We start from the raw sequence: 10,930 nt of genomic DNA, 5'->3' as shown, positions 1-10,930 counted from the left end.
ATAGTGTGGGGGCAGCTATGGGGAGCATTATACTATGGAGGCAGCTATGGGGGGCATTATAATGTGAGGGGGCAGCTATGGGGAGCATTGTACTCTGTGGGGGAAGCTATGGGGAGCATAATACTGTGTTGGGGCAGCAATGGGATGCATTATACCATGGGGCATTATACTGTGAGGGGGGCAGCTATGGGAAGCATTATACTATGGGGGCATTATACTGTGTGGGGGGAAGCTATGGGGGGCATTATACCGTAGAGTCAGCTATGGGGGCATTATACTGTGGGGCAGGGCCGCCATCATGGCAGTACTAGTGGTACTCCCGTTAGGGGCCCGGCCACATGGCTTAAGAAAAGGGGCCCGTCGGGCTGTTGTCGTCCACCCTGGACTGTCGCCCCCCCCTCACAATGCTCGCGTGCCCCCTGCAGACCTGTTGTAACTTCACGAACTGGACACCAACTTTAGCATTCCAGAGGAATAACAGAAGAGGAAGATGCAGAATGAGAAGCAGAAGCTCGGTGTGGAGATCCCGCCCCCCAGCCAGCTCCTTCTCTACACAGCCGCCTGTACCTGTAGGCTGGTGAGTGCCCCCCCCCCCCCCTCTCCATCCTGCTTCCCATCCCTCCTGACCCCACTTGTAGAATATATAAAGTATGTTAAAATGTTTTTTGTTTTTTTTCAGTTTACCTAGCATTTTTTTTGCCCCGATTTTTGCAATCACGGCAAAAATGGCGCAGTTTTTCCGCGATTATATAAAAATCGCGGCAAAACCGCGTGATTTTTGCTGAGATTATGAAAATTGCATAAAAAAAGGATACAAAACATGACAAAATAGTGCTGTTTGGCTATATTCTCACAGTGCGGTCAAATTACATGTCGCGACTTTGCAAAAATTGTGGCAAAAAAAATGGGATTTGGCAGCACTGTGTAATTATGACTAAGGACTTAGGCCTCATTCACACGAGCGTATCAGTTTCATGCGCGTGAAAAACGCGGGTGAATCTGGTCCATGTGTGCTGCATTATGCATCAGTGTGCTTTGTGAGGGGCATGCGTTATTCACGCACTCGCAAAGCACATAATTTTTTTTTAAATGATTTCAATTGAATTGATGTGCAAATCATGCACAGCACACGCATGTGCATCTGTGTGCGGTGTGCGGTTTTCACGCACTCATTGACATCAATGGGCGCATAGGTGCATGATAACACACCAATATACAACATGCAGTGAGTTTCATGCAGCGGACTCTCGCTACAGAAAAATCACGCATGTGTGAATGGCCCCATGAAATCAATGGGTCAGTGTGCTGTGTGTTGTTTCAATGCACAGCACACGGACATGACTCACGCTCGTGTGAATGGGCCTAATTCAGACTGCCGTGTTCGGTCCGTGATACACGGAGCGTGTATTGGCTGTATTTCCCAGGCCAACCACAATTCAGGGAGCCGGACATAGTTATCAATGCTGCTTGAAGCCCCTGCCTCTCCGCGGGAATACTGCTCCATACTGTAATTGTAATAACGGGGTAGGGAGACAGACAGGTATGCCATAATTTACCCCCCACTCAGTCCATGCCTACTTGCACGACCCGTCCTAGGCGACGGCGTACAACTGGGCGACGGTCCCTACGCTCAGTATGTGCACGACAGACAAACAGACAAGGGTACACAGAAGCTAAGGGAAATGGGGCAGTTGCCCACGGCAACACTGTGAGCAACAAGATTAGTGAACGAGTCGAGTCAAACCAGGAGTGTACGAGGTACCAAATGCAGAGCAGGAACGTAGTCAGTAAAGCCAGGGTCAATATGAAGCAGAGGTCAATAGTAATAGCTGGAACAGCAGAGCAAGGAAACAAGAGAGAATCACAGGCAAAGACCAGAAGAAAATGAAGGCCAGAGTGTGATAGGTTCTCCCACTCCTCAGCCTACCAGCCTGAGTGGTAGCAGATCGAGTCACTCTATCAGACCTAGGAGCAGATGCAGACTGAATAACCACGGGCGTCGACACAGAAGCTGTGTCTGGCAGATCCTTTACAGTACCCCCCCTTTTATGAGGGGCCACTGGACCCTTCCTAGGTGGACCTGGCTTATTGAGGAACCGAAGATGGAACCTACTGAGCAATACCCCAGTGTGAACATCCCGGGCGGGTACCCAAGTCCTCTCCTCAGGCCCGTATCCTCTCCAATGGACCAGGTACTGGAGGGAGCCTTGGACCATCCTGCTGTCCACAATCTTGGCCACCTCAAATTCTACCCCTTCAGGGGTGAGAACAGGGACCGGAGGTTTCCTCGAGGTAACCAAGGACGGGGAGAAGCGTTTCAGGAGGGAGGCATGAAACACGTCGTGTATTTGAAAAGACGGGGGTAACTCCAGCCGGAAGGAGACAGGGTTAAGGACCTCAATGACCAAAGTTTTTGGACGGAACCTTAAGGCGCAAATTTTTTGAAGACAGCCACACCAGATCCAGAACACAAACAAGGGGTTAGCAGAACGTCTTCTATCTGCCTGAGTCTTTTGTATTCTCTGGGACGCCTCTAGGTTCTTCTGAACCTGGGCCCAGACTGTGCACAGTAACCGATAAACGACATCTACCTCGGGATTGTTGGAACCACCAGGTGAAACGGAGGAGAACCGTGGATTAAACCCAAAATTACAGAAAAAGGGGGAGACCCCTGACGAGTTACTGACCCGGTTATTAAGGGAAAATTCGGTGAGGGGATTGAAGGAGACCCAATCATATTGACAGTCAGAGATAAAACACCTTAAATATCGTTCTAGAGACTGATTAGTCCTCTCAGTTTAGCCATTAGTTTCATGATGGAAGGCCGAGGAGAAGGACAGATCAATCTCCAACTTTTTACAGAAAGCTCTCCAAAACAATGAAACAAATTGAACCCCTCTGTCAGAAACAATATTGACAGGAACCCCATGGAGACGCAGGATGTGTTTGACAAACAAGGTAGCTAACGTCGGCATTGGGTAGTTTCTTGAGGGGCACAAAGTGGCACATCTTACTAAAGCGGTCTACTACAACCCACACCACCGACTTGCCTTGAGATGGAGGCAGATCGGTGATAAAATCCATAGAGATATGGGTCCAAGGTCTCTGGGGAATGGGCAAAGAATGGTCGGGACCTGGGAGTCTTGGACCTAGCACAAATTTCACAAGCGGCGACGTATTCCCTAACGTCTTTAGGCAACACAGGCCACCAATAGTTTCTAGCAATGAGGTGCTTGGTACCCAGGATGCCTGGATGGCCAGATAGTGCAGAGTCATGATTTTCCCTGAGTACCCTTAGCCGGAATTGCAGGGGAACAAACAGCTTGTTCTCAGGAAGGTTCCCGGGAGCTGAACCTTGATCAGCCGCACTTTCGGAGACTAAGTCAGAATCAACAGAGGATGTTATTATACCTGGGGGCAAAACACAAGCAGGATCTTCCTCCGAAGGAGGGCTGGCCATGAAGCTACCCGACAGTGCATCAGCTTTAATACTTTTAGACCCAGCCCTACAGGTGACCACAAAGTTGAATCCAGTAAAAAACAACGCCCATCGAGCTTGTCTCGGGTTTAGCCTCTGGGCAGATTCTAGGAAGACCAGATTCTTGTGGTCGGTAAGGACTGTTACATGGTGCCTAGCCCCCTCCAAGAAGTGGCTCCACTCTTCAAATGCCCATTTAATGGCTAAGAGTTTGCGGTTGCCCACGTCATAGTTACTCTCAGTGGGCGAGAACTTCCTGGAGAAGTAGGCACAGGGACGGAGATGGGTGAGGGACCTGGTACCCTGGGACAAGACAGCACCCACTCCCACCTTGGAGGCGTCAACCTCCACGATGAATGGCTCCATTTGGTTAGGCTGAATCAGCACTGGGGCGGAGATAAAGCACTTCTTAGGGATCTCAAAAGCCTGGACCGCCTCCGGAGGCAAGTGGAGGAGATCAGCACCTTTGCGAGTAAGATCCGTAAGAGGCTCAGCGGTGACCTAGAAGTTAGCAATAAATCTCCAGTAATAATTAGCAAATCCCAGGAAACACTGTAACGCCTTCAGGGAGGCAGGTTGGACCTATTCAGCCACAGCCTGAACCTTGGCAGGGTCCATGCGGAATTCATTAGGAGTGAGGATTTGACCCAAAAATAGTATCTCCTGCACCCCAAACACACATTTTTCGGATTTAGCAAAGAGTTTGTGTTCCCGAAGGGCCTGGAGCATCTTCCTGACATGGTAAGACCATCCAACAACTTAGGAGAAGGATCTCTAGGCATATTAGTGCCATTAATACAAAAGAAGATATACCCCTCTCCAGACACGTTAGATCCTTCCACCATGGGAATGCCAATACCCTTCAGTTCTGGGGCATCACTCGAGTCAAGCTGGGCCCTAGGGCCGGCAATCTGGACAGGAAGTTGCTGCAATCGTTGGATACATAGGCTTAGCTCTCTCAGTCCTACTGGACTGAATGAGGGCTTTACCTTTGTAGCCTTCCTATAGATTCCCTTTATAAACCTAATATCTTTAACTATAGCAACACTGTTGTCATTGACAACCACTCCTACAATAATCATTCGAAATTATGAATTTACTATATCACTAATATTTGGTACATATTTATAAATCTATACATAAGCTACCAGCAACCACTTATGCAATCTGTTACCAATGTACAACGCTAAGTAAAGTTTCCTCCTTCCTTTTATCTAACGATATTCTATCCTCATTAATTCCAACCTATAGATGAAGCCTGTCACTCGTGAATCCAGTAATGATATCTAAACAGCATTTCAATAATAACAATAGTAACATAAACGCATACTGGTCCAGTTTTCCTGGACTAATGTCTTTTCTTTGCGGTGTTAGATCAATTCTGGCACCTTGCAAGTGGTAAATTACCCCCTCCCACACATGGGCTAATCACCCCAAATAGAAATATACCTACTATTCTGGAGATACCCATGAATGTAGCTGTCATCGCGACTTGATGCGATGTGCATAGCATGCATCTTTCTGCCTTCACTGACTGACTGGGGTAGCCGCATTCGCGGCTATAAGATATTCTATCACCCGGCTTGGCCGTAAAGGAACATGCGCCCAGATCGCTCTGTGATTGGGTACATGGCTGACTCACCCCATTGGTCACCCGATATGCCAGTCTGGCTACACGAGGGCTCGTCCCTCGTTGCGAGCCTTGACTGGCTGTCATATGGGAAGACACTCCTTTCGGAGGTCTATCCCATATTACAAAAGGAAGAGGAAATCGCACGCGCGCGTATTAGCCCTGATTTATCCCCTGAGGACGCTGCTTATGCAGTGAGACTTGTCGGGGGGGCTAGCGCAATTTTAATCAACACAGTCGGCTTTAGTAACTATATCCAACCTCAGTGTGACAAAAGGGTTTTCTCAGCAGTCTGCAGCTACTGAAAGTGTCAGTCACACTGCATCTATGAGATGTACAGCACACACATCATTTCTAATGATATGCTAACCGACTCTGTGCAAGTTTTTAACTAACTACATGTTTTACGTTCTTTTGCTCAATATTAACTTTAATAATAAAAGCTATATTTTAATAAACGAATTAATTCTTTTATCAACAGAAATTGTACTTAGAGCATATATCAAACCATCAGGTATGACAATGATTATCATAATATAACTTTTTCATACATATCACATGGCCACACCACGACATTTCCACCCTTATCCGCTGTTTTAAATATAACGTCTTTCATCTGTTTTAATTCCCTGAGAGCCTCCCTCTCACAAGGTGCCAGGTTGTCACCAAAATTATTGGAGATAGATCTCAAATCCTCAGTTACCAATCTAACAAAAATATCAACCTGTGGACAAAGGGAAAAGGATGGAAATGTCGTGGATTTCTTACGGGCACATGGGGGAAGTATAGATGTACTAATCAATTCAACAGAACTTTCCTCCCTTAATTCCTCCAATGCTCTAAGGGCCTCCCTTTCAGTATCATCACATGGTATAAATTCACCCGAATTGGAAAAATAGCGTTTAAGCATAAGTTTACGGGCAAAAAGGTGTAAATCTTTAACCGCTTCAAAGAGATCAAAGTTAGCGGAAGGTGAAAAGGTCAAACCTCTACTTAAAACGGAGATCTGTGCATCTAAGAGGTTGATACTAGATAAATTAATTACCTTTAATGTTTCCGTACTTTCGTTTGGTTCTCTCTAAAACCTCCATAATTTTTCTTTTTGTAGTAATTTCGGGTATGCATTCGAGATCGATCCGTTTCCTCTTGATTTATTGAGGTTACACGTTTGTCTAAAAAACATTCCCCTACATTACTTCTGGTAGATGAAACCGAAGATGATCGCGATGAAGACACAGGTCTCCCTGATCTTTGCCATTTATAGGCAGTATTAGACTGGTAATCTGCAAGGTCTCGTTTACATTTTCTAGCCTTATCAGCTAATTACCTACTACTGTGCACTTTATATGTATAATTGTCATATATAATTAAGGGTCTGGTCCGTTTTTTGGTCCTCTTAAATTATTTTCTCATGGGTGGGTTTTAATCCATATGATATTTTATGTTGGATCCTGTGTGTTACGTTTAATCACATTTGATCATTATGTGTATGATATATTACAAGTAATGAATTTCTTAGAACTAAAACATAATGATGATATTTGTGGTCAGTCATGTATACTTATTTATATAATTACTTGTTGAGTAATCTAATTCTGGATTTAATGTTACGCATATTAATGATACTTTCGAAATATTCCGGTTTATTTTCATGTGCATGTACATATGTATTATTGATAGTTTTTGACAGTTCCAGGGATCGGAATGATTTAGGACACTTTCCCCTAATGACAGTATGCTTCCTGCTTCACCTGTTGGGTACTTGATGGGTGTGCATGCGGGTCGCGTGATCTCTCATGCGTCGGACCGGAAGTTGTCTCTAGGTCTGAGAACGAGTCCTGGTTTCCAGGTACGAACTTCCGGCCGTGACGCGGATGGTCTGACGCGTGGAGATAGGCGTGACCTGTCATGCGCCGCTTCACATCACCTCATTTGGAGGTGTACTTAAGAGAGCAATCATTAGGCATACCTCACCTCCTGACGAAGGAAGCGAAACGCGCGTCGAGGTGGTCCTTGGATCGGAGTGTGTTTCTTTACCATGTCCACTTCAAGTAAATGACGATCTATTTAGACTTTTATAGACCTTGGTGTACTTTTGCATTAATATTGAGTCATATCTTGCCGTCTTAGTTGATCATTCTAGATATTGGATCTTCTGGCTATTCTACTGATATGTCTTATGCTGTTATCTTGTTATAACATATGGTCATTTCCGTGGGACTTGAGGCACATTCCCATCCGGGGTGTTTTTAGTTTTTTGTATTTTAAATGTATGTTTTTTGTGGGTAACTTCTCCCGTATGGGATAATAAAGATTTACATATTTTATCTTTTGTCTACTTGGTGTTATTATTTTTTACATCAGGTATATTTTTGGATTTCTAATTAATTCTTTTAGTAGTTGGGAAATTGGGACTACTGTGCCTTTGCACATCAGTCGTTTCTTTATATAATTATATCCCTGGCAACTACTAGGGTCCTTCACCTGTTCCTAGATACTAAATGTCACGGACGCTGGGTTTGTGGACCCACTAGGCCGCTCCGCCGTAGTGGGGAGGCAGCTGACCAGGTCACAGTCTATGTGAAAGTAAGATGGCAGACTGTAATGCTTAGGTACCTGAAATAGTCCGGACGGTGGCTGTGGCTTCAGCACGGATAGAGGCAGGTGCGGAGAGTGGCGCCAGATGTGGCGGGCAGTATCCGATGAGCAGATGGCACTTGACGTGGCAGAAGACACTTGACGTGGCAGATGGTACTTGACGTGGCAGATGGCACTTGACGTGGCAGATGGCACTTGACGTGGCAGATGGCACTTGACGTGGCAGATGGTACTTGACGTGGCAGATGACACTTGACGTGGCAGATGGCACCTGAACACGGGTAGGCACAGGAACAAAGCGGAATACAGGAGCGGTAACAGGGCACGGGAAACAGCTGGAACGGGAGACACTAAGGGACCATTTGCGAGACAGACAGGGAAAAACTAACAACGCTCAGGCAAGGATCAGAAGGGCTGGGGCATTCTTATAGAGCAGGGAATCACGTGGGTTAATGATCATAGTTTTCATGTGCGCGCGCTGGCCCTTTAAGAGCGGGCGCGAACGTGCGCGCGCACCCTACGGGACACGGCCGGACGGAGCGTAAGTGAGCGCTGGCATCTCCTAGGAGGGAGACGGAGGCCAGCGCTCACAGATCCATGGCTGCGGGCGTCGGGAGGTGAGTGAACCCGACGGCACGCGGCCATGGGCGCTACACTAAATAAGTCCCCCCACACATAGTGTTCACCCCCATCCTCACAAAAAAACGATGTATTAAGAAGTCCCCCTCCCCCAAAACATAGCATTTACAGTAAAATCCTCCCTGTCCCACAAAAATACAGAATACCCTCACCCCACACATAATATTTAGTCAAGTCCCCCCTCCCCCACACAAAAACGATTTGTAAACACACACACAAGTCCATCCTCCCCACAAAAACGATTTATAAAGAATATTCCCCCCACACACATAACACTTACAGTTCCCCTACTTGCTCAGAACACTACAGCTGTACTTACCCGTCCTCAGCTCCATGGAGGGATTCTTCATGTTCTCATGGGTCACACGTTGCAGGCAGGAGGAGAGCTGTGTGTATAACTGCTCCTTCCCAGCACTCTTTTCCTCCATCCTCCCGCCATGTCTGCTATGTAAACAGCTGGGGCCGAAAACAATGTTCTCCTCACAGGCAGAGTGTGGCCAGCTGCATTATATGACGTCACATGTGACGTATAATACACGCTGTTCCTGTGCAGGAGAATGCAGTACATTACACACACAGCTCCTGTCCTCTGCGCTGTCCCAGCTTTTTAATAAAGTTTACAGGCCTCACTGCCCCCCGGCCCAGCCCGCTCCTGGTTCAGTACCTACATACTGTACCTCTCAGTGGAGCGGCCGGCCCACAAGGAAAATTCCCGGCAAACTACATGCCCAATCCGCCCCTGATAGTGGCTCATTACCTAGTAAAAAATGTTCTTTTCTTTCTTTACTAAAAACATTCCTCATCAGACTGCACTTTGAATGTGCATATTAATTGTGGTATTGTTGGTGAATCTGTAATTTTGCCTAAAATTATCTTCTGAACTGCCGTATAGAACTGTCACTCATATCACCCTTTCTATGGTGCTCAGATTTCTATCAAAAGCAATGTCCACCATTTTTAGTTGGTGGCGGGGGAGGGAATATTTCTCCACCGGTCACCACATAACTCAAGACCGGCCTTGACTTCACACAATACATTTATAAAGCAATAACCCACATACTCATTCTATTGTAATCTTTTATAGGAATGAGACATAGGATCATTCAGGAATCCAAAGCCAGTGGTAAGAGAAGAAACGTGTCTTTTACTCAGCTTTACATGTCAACCATGGTGATAGTTTGTTTTAATTGTCAAACCATATGGACTACTCACCTTAGACCAGATACTGTACCATATACACCACAGATCATAATGGTTTCCAGGTCCTTATTTCAGGAGGGGTTATTATCCAGGGGTAAGATGCATAATGCGTGACACAAGTGAGAAGGGGCTCAGGTCCCATAAAGTTCTTGTTATGCCCGTTCCTTTATGACTCCAGATAATCCGCTTCTGTGGACTGTTCTGTACCAGACTGAAGGGATTTTGGTATATTTATGTTAATGTTTTTTTTTTTTAGAAGTAACAGACGGCAGGAATTTACAATTTATTACCAGATCGTTCAGGTGATTTCACACCTATCACAGAGAAAAGATGACACGGACACAATAAGTAAATTAAAATAGGTTTTATTAATACCTATTATAACTACCTACCTAAACCATCCAGGACAATTTATAGAATTTACTGCAATAAAAGAGGTGTGAACCAGAGGAAGGCGAAACATAACCCCCATGTGGGGGAAAAAAAATTCCTTCCTGACCCCAAGTACTGGCGATCGGCTACTCCCTGGTTCACTGCAGTGATAACACTGGATGGGGCCCTATTGCTAATACTTTTTTAACAGGAAGGAAATCCGACGTCAGAGCGTGAGGGCGTCAGGACAGAATTCCGGCGTCAGAGAGGGAGGGTGTCAGTAAGAAAATCCGGCGTCAGAAAGGAAAGACAGAAATCCGGCGTCAGAATGAGAGGGCGTCAGGAAGGAAATCCGGAGTCAGAGATTGAGGTCGTCAGGAAGGAAATCTGGCATCAGAGAGTGAGGGCGTCAGGAAGGAAATCCGGCGTCAGAGAGTGGGGGGCTTCAGGAAGGAAATCAGGCGTCAAAGAGGGAGGGCATCAGTAAGGAAATCCGGCGTCCGTCAGAGAGGGAGAACGTCAGGATAGTAATCCGGCATCAGGGAGGAAAGGCGTCAGGAAGGAAATCTCGCGTCAGAGAGGAAGGGCGTAAGGAAGGAAATCTGGCGTCAGAGAGGGAGAGCGTCAGGAAGGAAATCCGGCGTCAGAGAGGGAGGGCGTCGGAAAGGAAATCTGGCGTCAAAGAGGGCGTCAGGTAGGAAATCCGACGTCAGAGAGTGAGGGCGTCAGGACAGAACTCCGGCGTCAGAGATTGAGGTCGTCAGGATTTCCTTCCTGACGCCCTCTCATTCTGATGCCGGATTAACTTCCTGACGTCCTCCCTCCCTGACGCCGGATTTCCGTCCTTCCTTTCTGACACCAGATTTCCTTACTGACACCCTCCCTCTCTGACGCCGGAGTTCTGTCCTGACGCCCTCACTCTCTGACGTCGGATTTCCTTCCTGATGCACTCTTTGACGCCAGATTTCCTTCCTGATGCCCTCCCTCTCTGACGTCGGATTTCCTTCCTGACG

Source organism: Rhinoderma darwinii, unplaced genomic scaffold (genome assembly GCF_050947455.1).
Source record: "Rhinoderma darwinii isolate aRhiDar2 unplaced genomic scaffold, aRhiDar2.hap1 Scaffold_83, whole genome shotgun sequence".
Taxonomy (NCBI): Eukaryota; Metazoa; Chordata; class Amphibia; order Anura; family Rhinodermatidae; genus Rhinoderma; species Rhinoderma darwinii.
Note: the sequence above shows the minus strand (reverse complement) of the source record.